The following is a 24,501-nucleotide window of genomic DNA, read 5'->3' on the forward strand; positions in this document are numbered from 1 at the left end:
CAAAATCGCCATCATCGTGGGACGTACGCACGATCATAGGGCATAGAGAGAGGGAGATGACACGGGGGATGGTAAAGGGGGAAAAGGAGGGGGAGGTTGGAAAGGGCACTAAGTACACAGATGCACGCGTGTACGTCCTACGGAAGGTACTTACCGCCCTGCGCACGAGTGATTAGCGATATTTTATTTCGCATGGGAAACCAGACAGATGAGAACTAGTTGAGTGGGAGCTCAGCTCTCTTTCATTAGGGCAAGCCCCGTCTCTAAACCCCGTCCAAATCACCCCCCGTCCGCACAACGTTCCCTCCTCTCTCATTTTACCCTACTTTCAACCCCCTTTTCTCCTCCTCTTGTCATTGCTTTCGCAACGTCCCTCGACGCTGTCACGACGGCGTTACGTCCAATATCCTCTGGTTCTCTCGGTCGAGCGATTCCAAAATGGACAGGTTTTCATTGAGAGAATTGCGAGGAATCGATTATAAATCAGAACCCGAACGTTTACACACTGGAAAAAAAATTTTGTTGGATTAACAAAAATTCTGTTCGAAAATGGATGAAACGGAATTACTGGTTGAATCTACCAGAATTCCTTTTAATGCAACAAGCATCTTGTTTGTACAACAAATCAGTTTGTTGGTGCAAACAAGATATTTGTTGTATTAAAAGGAATTCTGGTACATTCAATCAGAATTCTGTTTCGTCCATTTTCGAACAGAATTTTTGTTAATCCAACAAAATTTTTTTTTCAGTGCAAGTAATGCGATTCGGCCATCATTGTTGCCAGGATGTTTACCGAAGCAGCGCGACGTCTCCGATCTGTTGCTCGCAGTTAATTGGAGCTTTAATGAACACTAATGAGCGCCGGTTTATTTCTTTCGATAATATAGGTATATACGCGATCGAGGGATATCTCGAAAGCGGTGCTTCGTAAAGGATGAAGCGTCCACTGCGTATAATGTATGTTGGACGTTTCCTGATTTATATATTACGTAAAGTTAAATTTAATGCATCGAGAAACTAGTTAATTATATTACAAATTATCTTCTAACGCTAAATATTAGGATTAGAAATCGTAATAAATTTAGAACTTTTAGAAACTTACTGTATTAATTTATTTTGCATTTACTTTTGGTATGTAACATTTTTTTGTTTATGAATTTATAATTAATTGTTGCGATGAAATGTATTAAAATTATAATTTTTTTTTTATGTAATTTTTTATAGATTTACTTGAAAAGGGCTGCAATGACAGCCGAAACGTTGTATTTCAACTAATTATCTACAATAAATGATTGCCAGTTTGGTCGACTTTTACCATTGAGGAAAGATTTTTATTAATTATTATTGGCGAACCTTAAGGATTTTTATCTGTTTCAGAAACTTGTCAATATTTCTTATATGTATAATCGCGTTATATAAATCATTATTCTTTAAATTTGTTATCTTCCTTCGATATAAAGTAATGGGGAGAAAATGAAGAAATAAAAAACGCTCGATTCTCTTTTATCTGAATAATTAATTTTCGAGGCATATGTTTCTCAAATTAGGGTACTTTACGATATTAATGCAAATAATTGTAAATAAAAAATTAAGTATACACCTTTAAAATCTGATTAATTTGGAACATGACATCTGTCCTGTTATTATCCAACCCTACGATTGTACAATCTCATCTTGGAAGAATCCTAGTCGGAGTCTTCGAAACGGAAAGAGACATATGTCGACCATTTTCACGTACACGACCACTACGTAGACACAACGAAAGGAAACAATCACGGAACGCTTTCGTTAGAAGAGAACGAATCATGGTCGGAGGCAGAAACTTTAATATCAAGAATCAGGATCCGCCATTTCTCTCTACCGGGCGTGGAATCCTTCGTACAATGTTTGTATATAATACGTATCTGTGTATATATATATGTATATGCGCGTATCTGTGTGTGCGTACCGGGACATGGAGGTTGGCAAACCCGTCCTTGTTAGCAGCTGCGTAGCATCCCCCGCCTGTTACACAATGCCCTCGCGATCCCTTGAAAAACGATGGGTGGATTAATGACGTCACGGACAGCAAGGAACGCACCTGGCTACTGTCCAGGATCTCTACCAATCTGTAGCGTCCTACGACCCCCATGCGCCATCCCATATAGCGAATAGATAAACCGTCACGTTATGTTCCTGAAAGAAAGGATTAAGACATCTAAACTCTTGTTGTCTAAAATAATTCCGATCGAAAAATTAATAGATGGATTGATATAATATATTTATCGAAATAATATTATATTTAAAATTGTCGGAGAACAAGGCAAAACAAATCAGACGTGAGATAAATTATTGATAATTCAGAAGTTTTTTAGAGTGTAAAAATAAATTTCGAAATCGGGTACGTGTTGTTATTTTAATGAAGCGCGATGTAAGAGAGCTCGAATCTATCGAATTATTGTCACAATTCGCAAAGTCCTCGAAATAAAATCCGTAAGAGTTTCATGACACGTTTATGAATTTATATAGCTCGCTTTGTGCCTGTGGCCCGATAATCCGACCGGACCTACCATTTATTGGGCTCTTTGTTATCATACAACGTAAAGAAAAGCGGCGGGGGCGTAAAGGGAAGTTTTCCGCGTTGAAAAGGCGGCACGCGGAACCCCTTTTTCCTCGCAATTAAGACGCGAGCCACATCGCCGAGGGAAAGAGTAGAGATAGGATGAAAGAGGAAGAAAGAGAGAAAAGCAGGAGACGGGCAGAGAGAAGCAAAATCTTTAGAAACTTTTCAGTCGAAAAGATGGATGCAGGAAGGGGAAAGGGTTGCGCTGATGATGCATAAATTAGGTGGGCTAATGGGCCGAGGTCGTCTGAGAAAAGACCGGGGAAAATATTAATGCCCCGGGCTCTGACTAGCTGGTTGGCTGGCTGGTCTATGGACGTACGCGTATTTTCGGAGCGGGCGCTCGTAATTACACTCCTTCGTGTTCTCTTTTTCACAATCAACCACTGCCATCAGCCGAATCGTCGTCGGGAGACTCTCGCAGATAGCTGCGCCAATAATCTCTTTAGAAGACTCATGATTCTTTTGTTCCGGCTAAATCGCGAAATTTCTGAAACTTTTCGCGAAAGAGTATCTTGAAAAAAAATATTTAAATGTCGTGAGACAAAATATCATTGACATCTCTCTTGTTTATCGCGTATCATATTTAAAGTTTTCAATTTTGTTATAATCATAATTTTCTATGTTATGAATTTTTAAATTCCCGACTGCAGCATAAAACAACTTATCTATTTATGAAGTGCATTAATCTCAGCTTTAGTCAGTCATGAATTTTAGATACTACAGTCTTTTTTCTCATATCATGTATAGATAATATATAGATAATATTAATAAATATCATCTCTACGTCATCCAATTACGCTGCCAAAATGAGACTGGATCTAACTCGATTCCGGTCGCTCCGCTTCCTCGTCTACGTAATAGTTCCGTTTCCATTAATAACTGATGATCCTCCTGACCCTTCATTAACCCCGATGCATTAATTTCAATCTTTTTTTCAGGACCTCTCTTTCACATATCTTACGTTCATATTTACATCCGTCCGATATAGAAATAAAACATCGAACGCGCGAACCCCGCAGCGCGGCGGTGATATATCCAGCGTAATCACGAACGTACCGGGATTCAAGTCTGGTAGCCATCGTCCTACGAGATCACGTACACGCTCGAGTACGAGATAGTTGATCTCCCGCCAAACATCACCCCCGCCTTTATAGCCGCCTGGAAGTGCCATCACTCATGGCGCTATTCTTCATTCTTTTACAGCGATTTACGAGCGAGTACCGGTCATCGGTGCCGAGCAAATACTAGATGTCAAGGACATGTCGCGGCTGTCTTATCGGACTGCACCGATAAGATGATAATTGAATATAATTAACTCTGGGAGCAATGGCATCGAAGTATATGTATAAGATAAATTAGAATTCGATATATAATATCGTATCGACTGCCGCTTTTCAAGAGAGAAAAATCTGCAGATATATATTTCTGATTGATTATATTGTTAATTCTATTTATTAGATTTTATTAATTCTTATATTTGATTTTATAACGATAAGTATCCGGGCACATCTTTGTTTTTTTACCGTCTCTCGCTATGATAAATTGTTACGCTCTCGCGCTTCTTTTGTATGAAAAAAAAGATGACATCTGAAAGTGAAAGCGGCATTAATTAACGCCTTTGCTCCGACGTAATGTCGCTCGCAAAATAAATACGGAGTATTACGCCGTCGGCGAGGAGAGACCGAACAAACTGTGATGCGTCGTGAAAGGCGAAAAATCTTTCCCAATAATGGCATCACGGATCTGCCAATCAGAGCACCGATCGCGAACAGAAAAACGAGCAGCGCGCACGTATATGTATAGTATGGCACACACACACACACACACACACACACACACACACACACGTGTGTACGTCGGTCCTTATATCTGCGTCTCTCTGCGCCCCGTAATTACCAGGGTCGGCCTTCACCGCGGCAATTTGTCAAGGCTGTAATAATCCCAGCGGACCTATGGCATTGTATACATATCGGCAGATGCCTCCCACCGAACCAGATAACATCGCCGGCCGGCCCCGTTCTCTTCTGCGGTACCACATCGCCGGGCCCCGTGAAAACCATCCATTTCGAGTCCGCGCGGTACTATCATCGGCTCGGTTTTTGACGCCCGTTTCAAATTAAAGTCAATCAGCACACGCGGATGTATCCGTAGCCTGCGATACACCACGAGGCGTATATATACAAATACTGTCTTTCCTTCGCTCCCACTCGACTCTCTAGAGAAGTGCTATGTGCACGTGGGGGACGGTACGGTTCCCACCTGTGTGTGACCGTACTACGTAACACACACGCGAAAGAGAGAGAGAGAGAGAGAGAGAGAGACTGTAATTTATACGACTGACCCTCGTTACATCGCGATCCGTCATTCGCGATTATGAGGAAACGATGCTCGCTAACTTTTAGCGACTCTCGGAGGTGAGCAGGAAAGAAAGAAGGGAACAGGGTATTTATTATGTACCGCGATGAGAGAGAGAAGCTGGATTCTGGAATACAGAAATATTTCTGCGGAGATAACAAACTATGAGCTTGAGACCGTATGCTATGATACAATTATTGCGTAATGTTAATTTTGAGGGAAGAAAGTTGAAATTAGTTTTCAAACTATCCCTGAAAGATGCAAATAATTAATAATTACGTTTAAATTATTTTCCCACTTTAGAGAAATCAATCGCAAACTTTTAACGATTATATGTGACAAAGGTTTATATACGTCTGTGAAAAAATATATCATTTATCAAACCAAGATGCCAAATGCATCTGGCAGATATCGTGGCCTGCTTATAAATGTCGAAAAAATTGGAGCAAGTGCACAACATTAAGTGATCTCGCAATGAGTTCGCGCGTGCATTTCTCTCGAAGAGACCTAAACGATTTCCCATTTCAACGATCGTCGGCCTTTGCCGGAGCAAGAGATCGAAGCGAAAGGAAAGAACAGAGAGAGAGAGATAGAGAAACGGGAGAGCTCAACCACGAAAATGATGCGTAGAACAGAAAGAGAAAGAGGCAGGGAAGATTGCTCGACGTGGTACAACGTGACTTAGCCGTTGCATCTCATCTCTTTTCATCCCTCGTTCTTGTCCTTTCTCTCTTTCTCTTTTCGTATACACGAGGTGTCTCTAGCTCGGATCTCGGTTAATGGTGCATGGCAGTTGCAGGGGCCAGTACGTCAGGTCGGTGCAACAGAGTGCGAGCATCCAGCTATCTTGATGAGATCTTGTTTTCCGTGGGATCTCCCGCGGTGAGACGCGATTCGTTCTTCGTGTTGCGCGTTCTCGTTCCATCGCCGGAAAATCACCGATGACTGCTTATATAGCACGACGTATATACAACGACAGGAAACGATCGCCGCGCATGCGAATGCGATCAACAACAGCAGGAGAGAGAGAGAGAGAAAGAGAGAGCGAACGCGACGGCAAAATGCGCTTTTAATTATGCGCGCATCGGTCGCTCGCGGCTCTCTTACGGTAATTAATAATACAATTAACACACGCGCGGCCACGATCGCCATCGGGCCATATACCGTCTGAAAGTGAAAGTCCCCATCGCGTGTCTACCTTAAATTGTCGAAGAATCGAAGCGAGATTCGATCTCTGAATCTAACGCGCACACGTGCGCAATTAAATTCTATGCGATGTTTTGAAACGCGATTGTGCGATTTTTGTTGCTACACTACGATTTTCTTCGCGTGAGAAACGCGTTTCTCGGAAATCGCTCGTAAGTGCATCGCTAAAATGCTAATCTGCGCTCTTTATGCTGTCTTTCAGATGCGGAAACGAATTTCATTTCCATAATTAAAAATGAATTATATACTAATTTTCCCGGATCTCTCTCATATCCATTTTACGCAGAACAGTTAAGATTGTCGTGACTTTATGATTTGATTTTTTTTTTTATTTTTTTATTAAGAGAAACTCACTGTCATCCGTTTTGAAAAAACGCTTTTCAGGAATGCACCTAAGAGTGCTATATAATCGATGTCTCGACGGAGACACGATTACGTCGGATGGTTCGTTTGATTACATCCATATTGTCCTCTTCTCGAAGAAACACAACCGGTTTCTCTTTTTTTCCTTCTATAGCGTAGATTCGTGCCATGTCCCTTTGCGGAAGATATTATCGACGAAAACCTCCCGTCGCATTCAACCCTAAAACGACGCCCGACAAAAAGGGGGAGACTTTACTACGTCCTAATTGGGATGACAGAGACGTCAATGGCGGCCACGATCAAAGAGACCGTAAATGTTGGTTACGGGTGTAAACTACGGATTTTAGTGTCACCGAGGGTTTTTTAGGCTCCATAAGATACGCTATTTATGGGGTTGTGTAACCCGCCCTCGTAAAGTAAAGGCGTGCATTAATAAATAAAGCGATTATGCGCTGCGCGATCAACGCTACCTGTCCGCTTTGCGAAATCAATTCCGCGTTTTTCCTTCTGTGCCACTCAATATGTGTGCCGTCACTATATGTATATATATATATACGATAATAAAGCAAAAACGCGCAACGTTATTTATGTTAATGCACTTCGACGCAGGAATTAATACTTGAGTTGCCAACTCAAGTTATATAGACATTTATGTTAATCAATTAACAAATTAAGAGCCGGTTGCGGAAAACCTTTTCTTGTTCACGTAACAGTAAATATTGATTGTGCAAAAATATATTAGAACTTATAATTCATTTAGGTTTAAGATACATCTTAAACGAAATATCAAATAATGTAAAAAAAATATAAAATAAATATTACATATTAAAATTTATTGTAATTAATTTAATTTTTTTTATTTAGACAGCTTTCATTCCGAGTAATTTATAATTTAATTAAATCCTTCCAGTAAATTAAAATCGAGTGATTATTTAAATATTGAATCTAAACGTTCCTCTGGCGCAATTTCCTACAAGTTCTTGAGAACATCTCGCGTACTCCAGCTTTGTATTTGCACTGTTAATGGAGAGGCATATCATTAGATAATATAATTATCAATGCACCGGCGCTATTATTACTGATATACCCGTTACTTCGTTTTTATATTGCATATGCCGTCATTCGTCGACGCGCATCGGGAATACTAATAAGATCGTTTACATCGCTCAACTTCGCATTGTTGCGCCGAGTGTGTGATCAGCCGAGATTAAGCTCGATAATTAGATACACTCGGGAGATCGGATCGCGAGTAATTACAATAACTGCGCCCCGACCTTAATTAATCTTGATGAAAATTTTTATCGCCGCTATCAACACCGCAGTCTTGTAATCATCTTTATACAATGCGACACCGTTATTTCAATAATACTTAGGTACTTTCTCGATAAACATTTTTTATCTCAATTCCATTATATTAGATATTTTAGCGAAAAATCATACTCAATTTTATATTAAATTTAAAAAAAAAAAAACGACATTAATGCCAATAATATCTTCTGGGAAATATAATTTTGCTACAAATTCGTCGGCGAAAATAAGTTTTTCAACAGCCTTATATATTCTCGAGGCGACGTTTTATACGATCGTATAAGGGCTTAGCCCACCGTTGTCGCGAACCGACGTGAACAGAACGAGTATTCTCCTTCTTGTAATTAGAAATTTATGCACTAGTTCGCGGGCGTGTTATTCAAATGTGACACCGCCACTTCGGCCCGGTCGCATATCTCGGCCCATAATAATAAGCGATATTTATGCCCGCGACGATGTACGCCATTAATTATCGCCCTAACGGACCACACGCGACTCTATGTGTTATTCGTTATAAAAATCAACCTCTCCATCATCCAATCGCTCCCCTCGTCCTCTTGTCTTGTATTTCAGATTGTCTCGTATCCGGACAATAATTTCTATTGAACGAGAAAAAAATACGATATTTTTCTTCAGCAACACGATTTTTACGACACATCATTTTAATCAAACGTGGAATTCCCTATTATTAAATTTTTTGCAGCATACAAGTGATATAAATCGTAATTTAAGATGTACGCGGAGAAAATCTTCTTTTAGAATTTATCCTGAAAATCATGGTAATCGTGGGATAATATGATATTAATATTTATCACAAAAAAATATATCAATATGTGCATAGTAAAATTAATCGATCTTATTAATTAATCTTATTGCGGTGATAACTCACAAAATTTCTTAATCTTGTAAAATTCTTTCAATACCATATCGTCTCACGATCACCATGATTTTCAGGATAAAAATTCTAAGAGAAAATTCTCTCTGTATTATAATGCGAACTAATAATAAATTCAGACTTAAAATTCTTTAATTCTTGTGTGATGGTTAAATATGTTGCAACGCGCAAAGATTTATTGTCATCTGCATCGAATCGGGCGTTTTTCGCGCATCTTAATCCTCCCGCTGTGTGCGCGATCGGGTCGATATATGAAGCAGCGAGCTCATAAAACCGAGTTCAAGAGGAACGAGGAAGGAGCGTTTCGTTTACGATCGATCTCTCGCTCCTGTCGCAGCGAAGACGCGCAGGAAAGCGCCGATGAAGCAGCTGCTGAGGATCGTAAAATCCAATCAAGTCCCACGCAAGCGGGCGACCGGTCTCTCTTTCGGAAAGAGAGAGAGAGACTTTTAATAAAGTCTCGAGATAGCGGGATCTCGGGCGCCGATTCGAGACGACGGGGGGTGTTCCGGCGCGGAATAGAAGGAGGGAGAGTTCACTCTCGCGCCCCTATGCACCTTTGTGCCTTCTTCTCTCTTGCTCTTTCGGCAACCCCCATCGAGAGGGCTAACTTCTTGACACCGGCGCGACGAGGCCGAGATAACGATCCCGGACTGACGTATGCGTGCCGCCTGAGCGTTTGTTACGCGGCGCGATTAACGGTGCGAGCTTTCATTATACGTCGGCGATCCCATAGATCTCATCGACGCGATTTACGATCTTCGAGTAACGCAAGAGCCTGAAAATGAGAAATAATTTTTTTTTTTATTGTATTCTATTTTTTTCCGGAGTTCATAATATCTGACAGAAGGAAAAATTAATTTCTGTTTTCATAGAATTTGAAGTGAGATGAAAATCTTGTTTTAATCTCCTTTATTTACGCGAGCATCTTCTCGCTCTCTTATAATTCTGTTTTTTTTTTCAAGGCACACCCCGAGCGAGATATCTCCGTGAAATCACCAAACACACCGTTTCCGAAGCGCGGACGTTCGCAGCCAGGGTGTTTCCCTCGCTCGTGCAAAGGTGATACGCCAGTAGAGGTGTATATACGATTTTCGCGTTTAAATCAGCCTTTCTATCTCGCAGCGACGGCGATAATATGGTCGAAGAAGGAACGCGCGAACCTCTCTCGATGGTTATGGAAACGCGCTTCGATAGGGCGCGAGAGCGTGTACCTCTCTTTCTTTTATTCGCCTTTCGCGCATTGTCGATCCGCGGATAGGGAGAAAGAGAGAGAAGTCTGAGTGTTCTGTCTTCGAGATCCGGTCGACCTTTCCCGCGCGTTCCCACGTGCGAAATCGCGAGAAGCGAGAGCGACGGCCTGGTCCCGCTTGCAATGTGCATTGTCCATTCGCGATCGAAAATCGCGCGATATGCACATATCGCCGGCGGCCTGGACGCGGTGTATTGACGTGTGTCGGGTGTATCGATGGCGAAGGAGTCGAAACCGCGCTCCTTCTCTCTCTCTCTTTCTCTCGCTTGTACGAAGACAGAGCGCGCAAGGAGATCGGTATCTTCACGCTGCGTGGCCGCGCTGTGTTGCGAGAGATGGAACGTCGACGGCTTGACAAATTGCTCCCTGATTCGCGTTTTCGCTAAAATCAATCACTCCGCCGTTAGCGTGTCACCTTTGCACTCGACTCGCGGCGCGGCGTAATTGCCGGATTCTCCTCGCCGTAATTGCACGATGGCGTCGCAGCGAACTTGGGAACTTGGGACGAGCGCCTAATATCCGGCTGAAGATGCCTTTTCATACACAGCGTGCTGCAGCAGCAAATCAGTCGCGTGATTCAAATTTATTAGAGCATATTTCTTTGTTCTCTTAGTATTGCAAGGTTAAAATTACCACTTTTGCTCATATTCTCGTAATAATCTATTTTATTCTTTAAAAAATCCATTATATTTAATTAATATAATAATAATAATTAGAATCGACTAGTTGCGTGTTCTTCTGCTTCGCTGCCTTTGCTGTTCGTTCAATTGAACTTCACCAATAGCGACAAACTGCTGCGGCAGCATGCTGCACATGAAATGGTACCTTGAAAGTCGCTCGATCGATCCTCCTCTGTCGACTTGTCGTCGATATTCTTCATATTGACTTCATATAATTATATATCGGTTGATTGACGCGAAAAAAATTGTTGCAGCTTCGAAAATTGAATATCGAAACGGAATTTCAACATTCGAAAAAACAAACTCGAAATTGATAGCGCGTGTACGAGTTTCGTTTACACGTCGTGGATCGCAAAGTGGATCTCAAAGTTTCCGCGCTTCGCGGAAATTCCCAGAATATATAGACGCGGTTTCCAATTAAATTGTGTCGAGGAAACTGTAAAACGAATATATATACTATATATATATCGCCTCGTGACTCTTATTAATTCATTCGATATTGTATCTAATGTATATCCATTCCGTTGAGTGAAGAAGGTCGATTGTGTTCAACTTGAAATCGCGTCATTTCCCGATCATCTCCGACATCGACCTGCTATTCTCGCCACCCGAGCCGACAAAATTAATTACGCTCACGCAGCGAGCTCCGCGCCGAGTTTCGAAAGGAAGTTCTCTCGACTCGGGAGAGGAGGAGATGCAGCTCCCATTTCTTGCTGACGCATCGCGACGCGCGTATGTGTGTATATCTGTATACCCAGCAGCGCATCTATACTCTTTCTCTCTCTCTCTCTCTTTCTCTGTCTCTTGGTACAGCGAGAAACGGGGGCCGGTGGAGAGGAGAGAAAAATCAGGACCAGCGGTCTAATAAAATGATATAGGAACGATAATGCAGTCTCCAGAAAGTCCTTTGGACGCACAATGGGGTGTATCATGGCTGGGATGACACGGCCCTTTCCTGTCAATGGTAACCCACAGGCGTCGCATTGTGCCTTAAGATCTCTATGTTCACGTCCGTCTCCCTCCAGAACTCGCGAACGAGTCGCGCATTATTCTGCGAATCCTATCTCGAGTGGTATAAGAATATATACTCTCTTCCGGTCTGGCGATTGCACCGATTAATTATTCGGCAATCTTATCATGAATTGTTACGCATGTATCGCGAAAAAAATATTATACATACAAGCCAATCTTACATATATATTTACATTAAAAAATATAAATCGAGAAATCTGTCCTTATCATTTCGTATGTTAATGATAAAAGAAAATCACTAATCCGAGCTTTCTCCCTGATTTCGAATCAGAGATAAGCGACGATGACACGGAGACAAAAAGATGATAGAGGATGAAGGAATGGTGCTACGAAGTGATTCGATCTTCTCTGGGACTCCCTAGGGATCTCTCAAATATTCGGTGACAGGCACACAAAAGGCTGTCGAGGGGCCTTTTGCGGGCGGTACACTGTTTTTGAAAATTCATAACAGACCTCGATTGTCCGAGGCATTGTGGGGGGCCTTTCACGTAAAACTCGCGATTGCGCTACGCCATTTTTCCTCGTATAAACGATTTTCCGCAAGGATGCAATATTTCGCTAATTCTTTTGTCCATTTCGTCAGCTCGTCACTCGCGCGAGAGAATCTCAAAGACGTTACAGATTTAATCTCGGAAAGTCCATCTCCAAAGATATTATTTCCGGATTCTAAACATATTTCATATAATTCCTTTCGCTACCTTTTAGAAACCGATTGACCAGAATGAAAAATAAATATTATCGTCATATTAATCCTATTAATTTTTAATGAAATATTATATTTTTCTAATTATCAATTTTCATAAAATATAATCAGCTGTCGACTCTTAATCGATGGACTAAAATTAAACGGTTCATCAATTAAGCTCCCCGTAAATCTTTCGAGAGGTTCGCCTCTGTTTGGTTTCACACACATTTAGATATCCGAGTGGATATCTAAAAAATAAAAAAAAAATAAAAAAGAAATTAAAACGCGCGGAGACGAAAAGTTATTGCGGGAAAGAACCGTGGCTCGAACGACTGTTTCTCCCATGAACGGTCCCGATCTACGCGAGAGAGCAAATTGAAACGATAAGGCGGATATAGCGCGTCGGCACGCGATCGCGCAGGCGTATCAAATTGATACGAGCGAATAATAACTTTATCTCGGCGCGCACACGCGTCGATGCTGTTAGCGTCCGCCTTTGAATGGACCGATCAATTCGCCTAACGTCTTTTTAACCCAATTAATTAGCGCGGAACCCGGCTAATGCGAAATACTTGTAGTTGACCGGCAGTGACGTCATCGGCACGTCATCCGCGCTCTCGTCCTTCCCCGGCGCGATCACACGCAGGCTCCTCTCACTTCCGCCGCTATAATAGATATTAATTGCCGCACGCGCGCGCAGCCGATACGAGCCGGCTTCGATCGATAGTGCGCACTTATCGTTTTTACGCCACGTGGTCCGACGATTGACAGGAGAACGCGAGTCTGGTCTCGTTACGGTCACGATCTTGGGTGATTTTACTTGAGAATTTCTGAGAGACAACTGTAAAATTGCATTACTTATCTCAACGTTGGAGTTTAAAGTTTTACTAACACCAGGCATTTGCCCCCCTTGGAATTAGTAGAAAAAATTCAGCATTTGCGCTCTCCTTTTGAATAAACACTGGAATTTATTTACCTATTGAATATTAAAGAAATGAAAATAACAAAAAAGAAACAAAAAAATTTAATCATGTCCCCCCCATGGAAAAAATCTTGCGGACGCTCATGAAACACAGGTCAGCTCGCAGTTTACCTCAAAATAGCAAAAGTCATATTCGTTTAAAGAGATGTAAAAAGTGAAATCTTCTGGTGTGCGCATCGATAAAAAGCAATAAATACCCTTTCTTCTGCCCCCTACCGAGTCAACTTGATTCGTCTTACGGTACAAGAGATTGGCTTCTGTTTTTGCTAGATTGCACTGAAACACACCGGCGCGGCGGAAGAATCCGTTTAGCGTTCGCCCGGCTAATCCCGCGACCGGTCCACGTTCTAGGTCGAGATCGTGGATCCGGAAAAATCGACGACGGGGACATATACCTCGAGGACGAGGCCGGTTTCCAGACAATTTCACGCGGACGGAGACGATGAGGCGCGCGAGTCTCTGACCGGGACGGAGTTAAACCTATTATTATCATAGCTCGTCCCCCGTAGTGAAAATGTCAAACGGCCATCTCGCATGGTTGATTCCTCGTCGTTGCTCGGGGGAAGGGAAACCCGATGGCGGTCACATCAAAGCTGAGGGATCCTTCTCGCGACGCAGGACTCGCACGACAGGACACGTCTGTCTCTCGCGTTTGTCCGACAACCTTTTACGTCCTCTATACCTCTATTTCTCTCTTTTTTTTTTATCTCATCGTATATCTCTCTGCATTTGTGTGTGGCGTACGGTTCGATCTGTATATACGTTGTTTAAATGGAACTCGGACCGAGTCAAATCGTCCGCGTCATTGATTGGCTTTTTGGGGAAACCAGTCCGTGATATACACATTCGTGGTTTTTAATTCTTCGTATCTCTCGCACGAGGGATTCTCCCGAGGATGAGAGAAGAGCAGAGGAGGAAGAAGTGGACGGCGAAGCCGTGAAGCAAAAAGACCGATCGCGAGCAGAGCAAAACGAAGGTAGGGAGGAATGAAATGGAAGCGGAAGCCCGCAGGAGCAAAAACCGTCGATATGTGATGAATCGATGAATTCCATTCGCGTTTCACGTACGAACGGCACTTGTTGAACCCCGCTCGCCGAAATCCGTAAATTATTAACGACAGTCGCGGCGACATTTGGTGGAGAATTTTTCTGTATGCATGCTGGATAATTTACTTTTATACGAGAAAAAATTAAATATGAGGCAAATTATTAATTACTCTTATATATTATTACACTCTCTCTAAATGATTCGAATTTCGAATGCCATATTATACTCGGATGGAGATTCTTCACAAAAAGATACATCGTTCAATTTCCAATTTGTTCGCTACAGTTTCAAAAGACATACGTCTACAACGCGAGTCCTCGTTCGCGATCACAAAAAGATGCCATTTGCGGACTCGTTGAAAGAACGCGATCCGACGCGATAAAAAAGCGAAGACGACTTCTTCTTCCAAGAGAGAAGACGATTTCGAGAAAGAGAAAGAGAGAGGAGGCGGAGGGGCCAAAGAACGAAAAAGCCATCGACAGGCGGCAAAATCGATAGGAGCCAATGGCCGGCACACACAAGCATCAATCGTTGACTCATCCCATTTGGATCACAAAAGTACGTCGAATTGGGTCGCTCTGGGTCGCCCGTAGGCCCCGAGCGTGTAAGGCCCCCTCATCTCATCGAGCGAACAATTATTTTGCGGGTCCCTCTCCCACTCTCTCTCTCTCTTTCTCGCTCTTATACACGCTTATATATTCGCTCTCCTCCAGTTCGAGACAGAATGTATATCCCGCAGCGCGACGTCCACCGACGCGCGGCAAGACAAATGGCCTCGTGACGGCGGCTACATTACGTTTCAAAACTGGCCTAATCGTCGGCTTTCCGGCGATGAGAAAGAGGGGCCCGATATATAGAGCCGCGGGGCCACATACCTGCATCTCGGCGCAGCGCGATACATTGTCTTTCCCGCCGCATAACGTCCTCTTTCTTTTTAAAGATTCATCGTCGGCACGCTTTCCAAATCGCAGTGATTTTCGAACTTAGATTTCCTTCATTCCTAAATTAGCGCCGCTTCTTCACGATAGACAGATAGATAGATCGATTAGATACAGATAGATAGAAAAAATATATATCGCAACGTTATTGTTATCGTACTCTGTTATCATTTTGATGCAATGCCGGTGAGCGCGAATTTTTGGGGAAACGAATCAGCTGTTTTTTCGTTTGTTTCGAACGATGTGTCATTAATAATACCGTGTCGATATAATATTAATGTCTTTAATTGTTGTCTATAAATCTTCCGATTTATAGTTTACGAGAGGACGGCGAGAACAATAGAGACAAAGTATCGCCGATTTATTTCTCTATTCCGACGATGCACCTCTCCGTGTTTTGATCTGGCTGGCTAAAATTAATGATCAACTCGTGTCGAAGCTGCGACCGCCTTGCGCAACGGACCCAGACGTGATTTGCGAAGAGATTAGCCTACACCTGACACGTTGAACCGAACCAGGTCCGATAAACCGCGCAAAGTAGAAATATACAATAGAATTATAATTATTATAGAATCGTATATACAAACAGAATATTGCGAATGGTAATAATTTTCGAAAGATGAAAAATTATATTTTCACGCACACTCACGCGTCCATTAAAGAATTAACCCCTTCGCAGCGCAGCGCGTGTCGACGCGCAAAAATAACCCCGGATTTCGCGAGCAACCTCATCCCTCATCGAAACGAAAGCCGGCAGTGGCGGCTTTTCCTACCGCTTTTTTTCGGCGAATTTTCCGCGAACTACCAGAACGATCGTCCTCGGGAGTAACCGGAAATCGCCCCGTTATCCGTCGAACGTTGCGTAAAAACACGGAGGTGCGAAAAACCGATTGTAATCGCGCTGGGTCTACAGGGACCCCGCGGATTCGTTGCACCAACAATATGCGCTTGGAAAAAAAAAACCGCGGCATGAAAATCCTATGGGCATAGGAGTATTTGATCGAATTATCGATGTTGTAAACGGAATGCAAAAAGAAGGACAAATGAATCCATTAAGTTTGAATTATACAGAGTGTTTTGCATAGTTCTTCAGCCATAACATTTTTTTTTTTCTCACGAAGAATTCATGGAACCTTTTCTTGTCGCGAATTCATCATTTTCAAGATTAAAAATGTGTTATTATAATTATGTGTTATAATTATTTTAAAAATGAAGACAAAATCATATATTAATTAATATGTATATTTTTGTATATATATACAAACTCTATTAATTATTTCTTCCGTTTCGTTTTAAGAATATAACTTTGTTTTGAAACAACAATCAAATCTCCTTTTATCTAAGTCGTTGCACGCTGCACGTATATACATACTCCATATATCAAACTGGCACCGCGGTCAGACAAGTCGATAGGCGATCTCTCTCGGGATCGGACAATCAGGTCCGCTTGCACGGCAACGGCTTTCGTTCGCAGGGCGTGACGCGTTTTCAGCAAGAGTCGACGAGGCCGTATTGTCCGCGCTATTCAACGCCCGAGGGAAAATATATCCCGCGGAAGGGAATATACCGAAGGAAACAACGAAAGGGAAGATTGCGTGAAGTATCGCTAGCATAACTAAAAAGCATGAAAACCTGTCGCAGCTTCATCTATGGTGTGTGTGATGAAAAGAGGACACCGGGGTGAACCATGCAAATCACGACCGGTCCTCGGCGCCTATGCGATTCTCTGCGGCATTGTTCCCGCAGAAAGCTGAAGAGACGCTAACGAAATCCTTCCCGAAATTGTTGGGCAAATATTTCACGAGTGAAAGTCCTGAAACTGACACTTGCGCATCGATCAATGACACTTTAAAGTGAGAAAATCCTTCTAATTTGTAGTGGAAAAAATCGTTTTATAGCTCTAATACAATTTAATTAGGGAGTCCGCAAACAAATTTAATCTTTTTAAATGCACTTTTAATAATATGCGATCTATTAGCGATGCGATAATAGGCATACTCAACTTGTGCAGGTTGAAAAAAATAAAGTTCGTAAAAAGGCGATTACGAAGATGCGCGAAAAAGGAAGCTAACAACGCGTTCGGGACCGTCAAAAAGCCCATCGGGCGCCCCCATGCCGAGAATGTGAACGCCCTACGTTCGGTAACAAATGATAGTTTTGATAATTAGCGGCTCCTTTTCTTCGTTTCCCAACGACCGCCTCGTCGCAACACACCTCGAACAATGTTAAGAAGCAGCAGGTGCGCGCATCAGTATTTAAAAATGTGTGAAAACACTGAAGCGTTAATTCTCTCGAAATACAATGTCCCATCAGAAAAAATAGTCGTTAACAGCTCGAGTCCGAAGCAGTGATCAAACAATATAATGTAATATATATTATAATATATAATTATTTAATTATATATTATATATTAAATAATTATTATTCTTGTCAATCATTTATTCATTATTTAATATATACTTTCAGCGTGTTGTCTATATTTTGCATTCGCTATTTAGGACAAGACACTACACTTGCATAACGGGATGTGTGTTTTTTGTTTTGCAATCTGAATAAACTCACAAATTAAAGGAAGGTAGCGTAAGAGAGCGATCATTGGCTGGAATTGGTAGGAATCACGCAACATGGGTTTACACGACCGAAATATACCGTGGAAGATAAGGTCCTTTTTACCGGACACCTGGTAGATTCTTATCTGTCTCCGGACAACGGTCACTCTTTTGTCGTGCCTCGGTTGTCTTTTAAATACCCACATTTGTGCGAACGATTGCGCAGGACACACGGTGACCGCCTATTAGTCCTTTGTGGGGATTTCTTCGACATTCTGGATATTGGTTAACTTTTCGTAAAACCCGGCGATCGGGTAGCACGATCGATCTCCGTTGCGCGAGGATCGTGTCAGGGCTGACTATGAGCCAACTCTTACGTAATAACCGACTCGTTCCAGCGAGACATTGCGAAATGGCGCGGCAGAAGACATAAAGTCTCACGCGAGGACGAAAAGGCAATTTGAGACCATCGATGCGTAAGCGAGACTCGATGCTCGATTACGTCTTCGGATAGGTAGGTCAGTCGTAGACTTATGAATTCTAAACTTGGCGAACATGACAGATCGTCAAAAAAAAGGTGACGTTGTGAGGTATCTTTTTTTTTTACAAATAGATCTCACGATTAAAAAAAAAAGGAGAAAGGATTTCAATCAAATTATTCGAATTATTGCACCTATTTTTTTTTCTACTCCTTCTTTGCGTGACAGGAATTTACAGATACTCGGAAAGCTATAGAAGGAAGGCAGATAAGACAAAGGAGAGATTTCGCGTCGCCGAAGGAAGTCCGCGGTGCGGAGAGATTACGCAAAACTCCCATCCGTGTAATTTGTCTAACAACGTAATAAGTTACTTCTTGCTTACTTTGCGCGGACGGTATAATCGCGGCCGCCCGCCGCCAACCGACGTCGGATTGAAAGTGTCATTATAAACGCGGCCACACACACATACACACAGACAAATATAGCGTTGACGCAGGTTTGAATACGACTTGGTCTCTTAGTCGCGTGTTATATCCCTTAAATTCTAGATTTCCGGAGAACAATTTCGGATAATTATATCTCCTGTTTGTGCGTATATTCATTGTAGATATAGATAAAAAAATACACACGTGTACGCAAATCAAATTTTAGCGTAATTACAGTATCCTATCTAAAAATACAAAAATGTACCATCTTGTAATAATAATATGCATATCGTTGTTGGTGTAAATTTCACGTAGAAGACTTTGTGTCCAACTAATTACGACCACACGAAAATCCCTTCTGATTAATTTTTTCACAGAAAAAACGACCGTGATTAAAAATTCCTATTACACATTCTGGTGTTTGCTGATTTCACTTTGCGATAATGCGTTGCACCTCCCATATGTATCATTTCCCGGTAAATACATTAATTTTTATATACGTATCCGATGAAATAATTTTCTCTGTGGGCGTATATTTGTCAAAGAAGCGATATTAGCTTTTTATTTGCTGTGTAACAAATGTCAATGATGCAGTCACACAGCCGAATTTGTCGAGAAAGTCAACAGTGTCATTTTCAATAATTAAATGAAAATACTTACAAAAGAGATATATTCTCTCTTTTTTTAAAGCAAAATATCGATCAAATTTTTATTTAAAAGTCTCTCTCACGAATGATTCAAGTTAGACAAATAAATGAGAAAAATGACAGCGAAAAGATTATTCTTTCGAATATATTTAATTGAAGTTTTTGGAATGGTCTGGAAAATGATTTAAGATTCGCGACGATAGGAGAGCTCAGGGTGGGATCGGCATCGCGAATATCGGCGAATACCGTTTGTACAGCACTGTAAACAAGCGTTCGGCGAGGTTACGACGGGGCGCGAGTAAATGGTATGTAAACCGTGTGCCGACTTCACCCTTGGCCTCAACCCTGGCCAAGTATCCCTCTCTCTCTCTCTGTCTCTCCTCGCACTCCGCAAACTCCATTAAAACATTATCCACGTGCCGATGCGCTCGGAAAATCAGACGCGACTATCCAGCTTCCGCGGCGTATTGATATTACATCCCACCACGGACGTCCTCGTGCGGTTATATACACGTGTGTACATATGTATATATTATATGTACACATTCACACACACATATATGTGTAAACTCTCGAATCTCCATTCCGTGGCCGAGCGCACCCGGGATCGACCGGGCCGTCAGGCTTTCGAGTTTTCGAAAAGGGTCGAAAGCCGCCCCCGTAAACACCGCGGGATGTACAGTCGTTAAAAAAAAAAAAAAACTGTCGATAGACTTGCGGCAATGTGGACTTTCCGCTCGCGAAAATGTCGAAGGGTATCTGCCGGGGGCATCGGATAGTCGGGAAAATACCGCAGGCACATTCATATCGACGGTGTAATCATGTTTGTCTGAGAAGAGATTTTACTCAAGAGCGAGCGTATCTCAACGATCACGATATTGGTTATCCATCGTGCGGAAAGAACGATCGTCTGTCGTTAATCGTAATTGATTTGATTGCGTTCTTCTTAACCGAACGAACTTGGCGTCTGATTGTTAGAGAGTTGACAATTGTTGGCAATTTTCGGAGAGTGCTATGAAAATATTAAAGTATTATGCGCACATGAAAAAAAAATGAAATAAAAGAAACGGAGTAAATAACAACGATAATTCCTCGACTTTGCTCATCGCGCCGCTTCCGGAGATAGGATTATAAAGCGCCCCATTTTTCTTGATTCGCACATTTTTCCGCTCTGTTATTTGAATTAGAATCGAAAGGACGTATTTCTCACTTATATATGAACGAAATATACAAAATCGTATTTCAAAAATTAATAGAATCGAAAATTGGAAAATTAATAGATTTTTAATTACATATAAATATTACTATAATTGTGCGTTATGTATAACTTTTTTTTAATATTTCAATTTTTTTGAAAGAAAAAAATTTGCTTTTTACAAAAATTGTGTTTTCATATCTTTTAACGAAATAAAACGCGTAACGTAGCTGAACATGACATACGATGATCGTGAAGATGCAAATATTTCGGACTCGTTAATTTAACCGCGAACAAAAGCGAACGCGGGAGAGATTCGTTTAATTTTCATTTATATCGCGCAAATCAAGCGCACGCGGGGATGTCGTTTGGGATATATCGGATTACCGTCCCCTCCGATACGTGGACATGCTCGCGGAAAAATTTGTTGACACACGCGCGCATCCACGTACAAACACAGAGCCACGCATACATACCTGTGATTCTGGCTTCGACCGCGTGTGCGCGGGAGTATTACGCAAAAAAACAACGCCCGCCTGTCAGGGGAAATAAAACAAGGATCGGGTAAATAGCGACGGTCCGTAGATAATTCTATTTTGTTTATCACTGCCGCGGGAAATGCGATTTCGTACGCCACCGACTGACGCGATTTGTTTTTATATTCAACATTCTCGGCCGTGTATTTTCTCCGCGCGCGTTTATAATCAGCAGTCGTGTGTTACTGTGATATCCTTGTGCGCGGATACGCAAAATAGGGATTATCGATTACACCGCTGATAAGCGGATCTGTTTTTAATTAATGATTTTATTTAAAGCAGAACGGGCTTAGCGATTTTGTGCATTTGAAAGGATGAGAAGATTGTATATAATAATCTTTATCGTTATCTAATCGGGATCTTTAATTCGAAATGTGTGATGGGGCGAGGCAGGGCCGACATTTAGGTGGCAAGATCGTCATTGCCATTTAATTAAATCGAAAAATCGGATAGTCATTAATGACAAGTGGCGCCCAATCAAGATGACTCCGTGATTTTTATTGATCCCACGCTGGGCCCAGAGGGACCTTCTCCTCCCGATATAGCACCTATAACGCGGATAAAAGCCGATTGACGCTTTCAAAAAAATCGTAATGAATCCCGACCACCGATTTTCTCATTGACACGACAATCCGAAATTATCTGGCGGTTCCAATCCTTTTCGGCCAAAAATCGTAATCAAACTTGCATAATAACAATGACTAATTAATGTAGAACAGATAGCCTGGTCTATTTTAAGACAATTTTTTTATTTCCAGAATTTTTATTCCGACACTAGTGTAAGTTAAAAATTAATATTACATTTTTACTAAGAAAAGAGCGATTTTTTACAATTTGAACCTTGGGAATTTGCTGCGTTGTATACACAATCCGCGCGCACATTACGATTCTGCTTTCAAACACACAATCGCAATATCCTCCTTTAAAAGAGCGAGATTGCGCTACTTCAATCTCTTATCGTTCGTTTACTCGCGGCGAGTTTCGTCTGACGGACACTTTCGATCATCCGTCCTCGGCAAGTGCCTCGCGAGTCGATGGTGGGAAATAGATAGGAAAGGTGCATTAGCGCACGATTAACGTTTTCGTCGTGTGCGAAACACCGTACGCGATTCGCGATACGATCTGCGTTAAGTCCGCGGGACTGTAAGGAGGTCCATAAACTTTCGTGTCCCGAGATAGTAATCGTCAGGTGCGAAAAGCGTGACGGGTCTGGAGGGAAAGCGTCCGCGCGGTCGCTGGTCTCCGCTGAATATATATGGGTGTTTCCACGACGTGGTGCGTTGCGATTTTCGTCGACGTCGACCAAGAAAGAACGTGTTTTTTTCATTCCAATATTTCTTTAAGCGCGATTATTATAACGCGATACCGCGGAGCGAGGCGATGATCCGCTTTTGCTTCATTAGGGAACGTTGCGCACTCAAGGTAACAATAAATCTCCGACCTTATCGATTTCACGACGATACGATACGACGTCGATTTGTCATACGTTTATCCGAGGCTTATTATGTACGCGATTTATCGCGCGCCCGATCTCGCGCCGCGTTCGTAACATAGGCTATAGGGCTACGATTATTAATTTAAAGGCGCGAGGGTGGTAGTGCGAGGGGGATAGTTGATATAAAATGCATCCCATATCTCGGTTGCTCTCACGCGCGAGTTCTCTCGATATAGTGCCGCAACAAGGAATCGTGATCCAATAGAATCGGATCGCCGATAAGCGATCGCGTTATAATGATTTTGTTGAAATTGATGGAGAATTGATAATATATTCTACTGTTCTTGAAGAAAAAAAAATGAAACTCCTGAACTGTCGATGTCTATAATAACAATAATAATGTTTAATCGCATTATGCGTGCTCTGTATTTAATACACCCTTTTTTGGTCGATTGCAAGTAATAATAAGTACATTAATTTGTAATTACAGCCGAACTGGTCATTAAACTCGCACAACACATCTTACATCGAATTACTTATGGCTGTCTGATTCCTTTGCAATATACTAACTTTCTCCTCGGATATCAAAGTGCAATTCGAATTGGATTATCTGTACAACCGCACAAAATGCTATATTAATTCTAAACAGATCTAGTATTCTGATATAAATACATGTCTATAGTATTTAGAAGCGTGTTATATATCTTATTTCGATATCAGTATCGTAGAAATCAAACAAATTAAATTCTGCGAAGATATAAATCGTAAATATTATACGACGAAATTCTATTATATCGCATTTATTCAATGATACTTGCGTCAGAAATTAAATCTCGGTCAATAATTGGCGAAGAAATTCAAGATCAATTCCTATTCAGTATTTTGTACGCACAATTATATATATTACGAGATATATAAAGTTTATAAATAGAATTCTTATCAAAATATAAATCGTCTATATAAAGTAGATTGCAAAAAAATCTACATAGAGAGAATTGTCTCTTAGAATTTATCCCAAAAATCAAGATAACCGTGAGACAGCATGATATTGGAAGAATTTTATAAAAGTTTCTCTGATAATATTTTATATCTTAACATGGTAGATATTAATATTTGTTATTGTGGTAAATATTAATCACAGAAACTCTTATAAAATTCTTCCAATACGATGTTGTCCCATAATTTTCAAGCTAAATTCTAAGAGAAAATTCTCTGTGTATCTTACTCTCATCTGATGGCAAAAAAAAAACATCGACACAGCTGATCCTCTTTTTTTTTTTTATTAAATTGGGGGAGACTCCCCCAGACTCTTTAAAAAGGGGAGAGCTATCTATAAAAAAAAAAAAAAAAAAATATATCCCGTAGCAAAATCGAGTGATCAAAATCGCGAAAGGATACCTTCGGATAATATCGCTCCCTCCTCGCCGCTCCACGACGGTAGCGTGCGGATGGTCCTCGTACGAGTCGAGACGTTACGACGGCGGCGGCAGCAGCAGGTTGATGGATGCCGGAGTCTCATGAGAAAATCCGGATGGAGGGGATAAGCCGCGCGACTCCCGTCGTGTAGTCGTCCTCGCATACTCGGCATACATAGTGGTGGCACAGGCTCTAGTGGTGGTACCGGACTGACGGCGACGGCGCCGGCAGTGGTAGTAGTATTGCGATAGTAGTACTAGTAGTAGTAGTAGTAGTAGTAGTAGGAATGACGCCGGCAGAGTACTAGAGTAGGGTCGGATCCAGAGTGGGGACGATAGGTCCGGTCGCGAGGACGGGTAGGGGTAACTAAGTACCTTCGGTACCACGACGACCCTAGGTTGCGTCGACGATGCCGGAGACAGAATCGGAGGGAGAGAAAAGGATGGAGCGGCGAGGAAAGAGGGACACGCG

General features: G+C 41.8%; 1 protein-coding gene and 1 long non-coding RNA gene across 2 annotated transcripts in view; one reads left to right on the forward strand and one right to left on the reverse strand.

Annotated features, from left to right (window-relative positions):
• The window catches only part of LOC114943145 (uncharacterized), a 234,488-nt gene that overhangs the window by 189,760 nt on the left and 20,227 nt on the right, over window positions 1-24,501 (forward strand). The window lies entirely within an intron of this gene.
• LOC114943147 (uncharacterized) lies at window positions 1,809-24,414 on the reverse strand. Its single transcript, XR_003821959.2, has 2 exons — window positions 24,013-24,414; window positions 1,809-2,175 (listed from the first exon to the last, which is right to left on the reverse strand). It is a non-coding gene; the product is annotated as an uncharacterized LOC114943147 (long non-coding RNA).

Source organism: Nylanderia fulva, unplaced genomic scaffold (assembly GCF_048542155.1).
Source record: "Nylanderia fulva isolate GAGA-0341 unplaced genomic scaffold, ASM4854215v1 Scaffold11, whole genome shotgun sequence".
Lineage (NCBI taxonomy): Eukaryota > Metazoa > Arthropoda > Insecta > Hymenoptera > Formicidae > Nylanderia > Nylanderia fulva.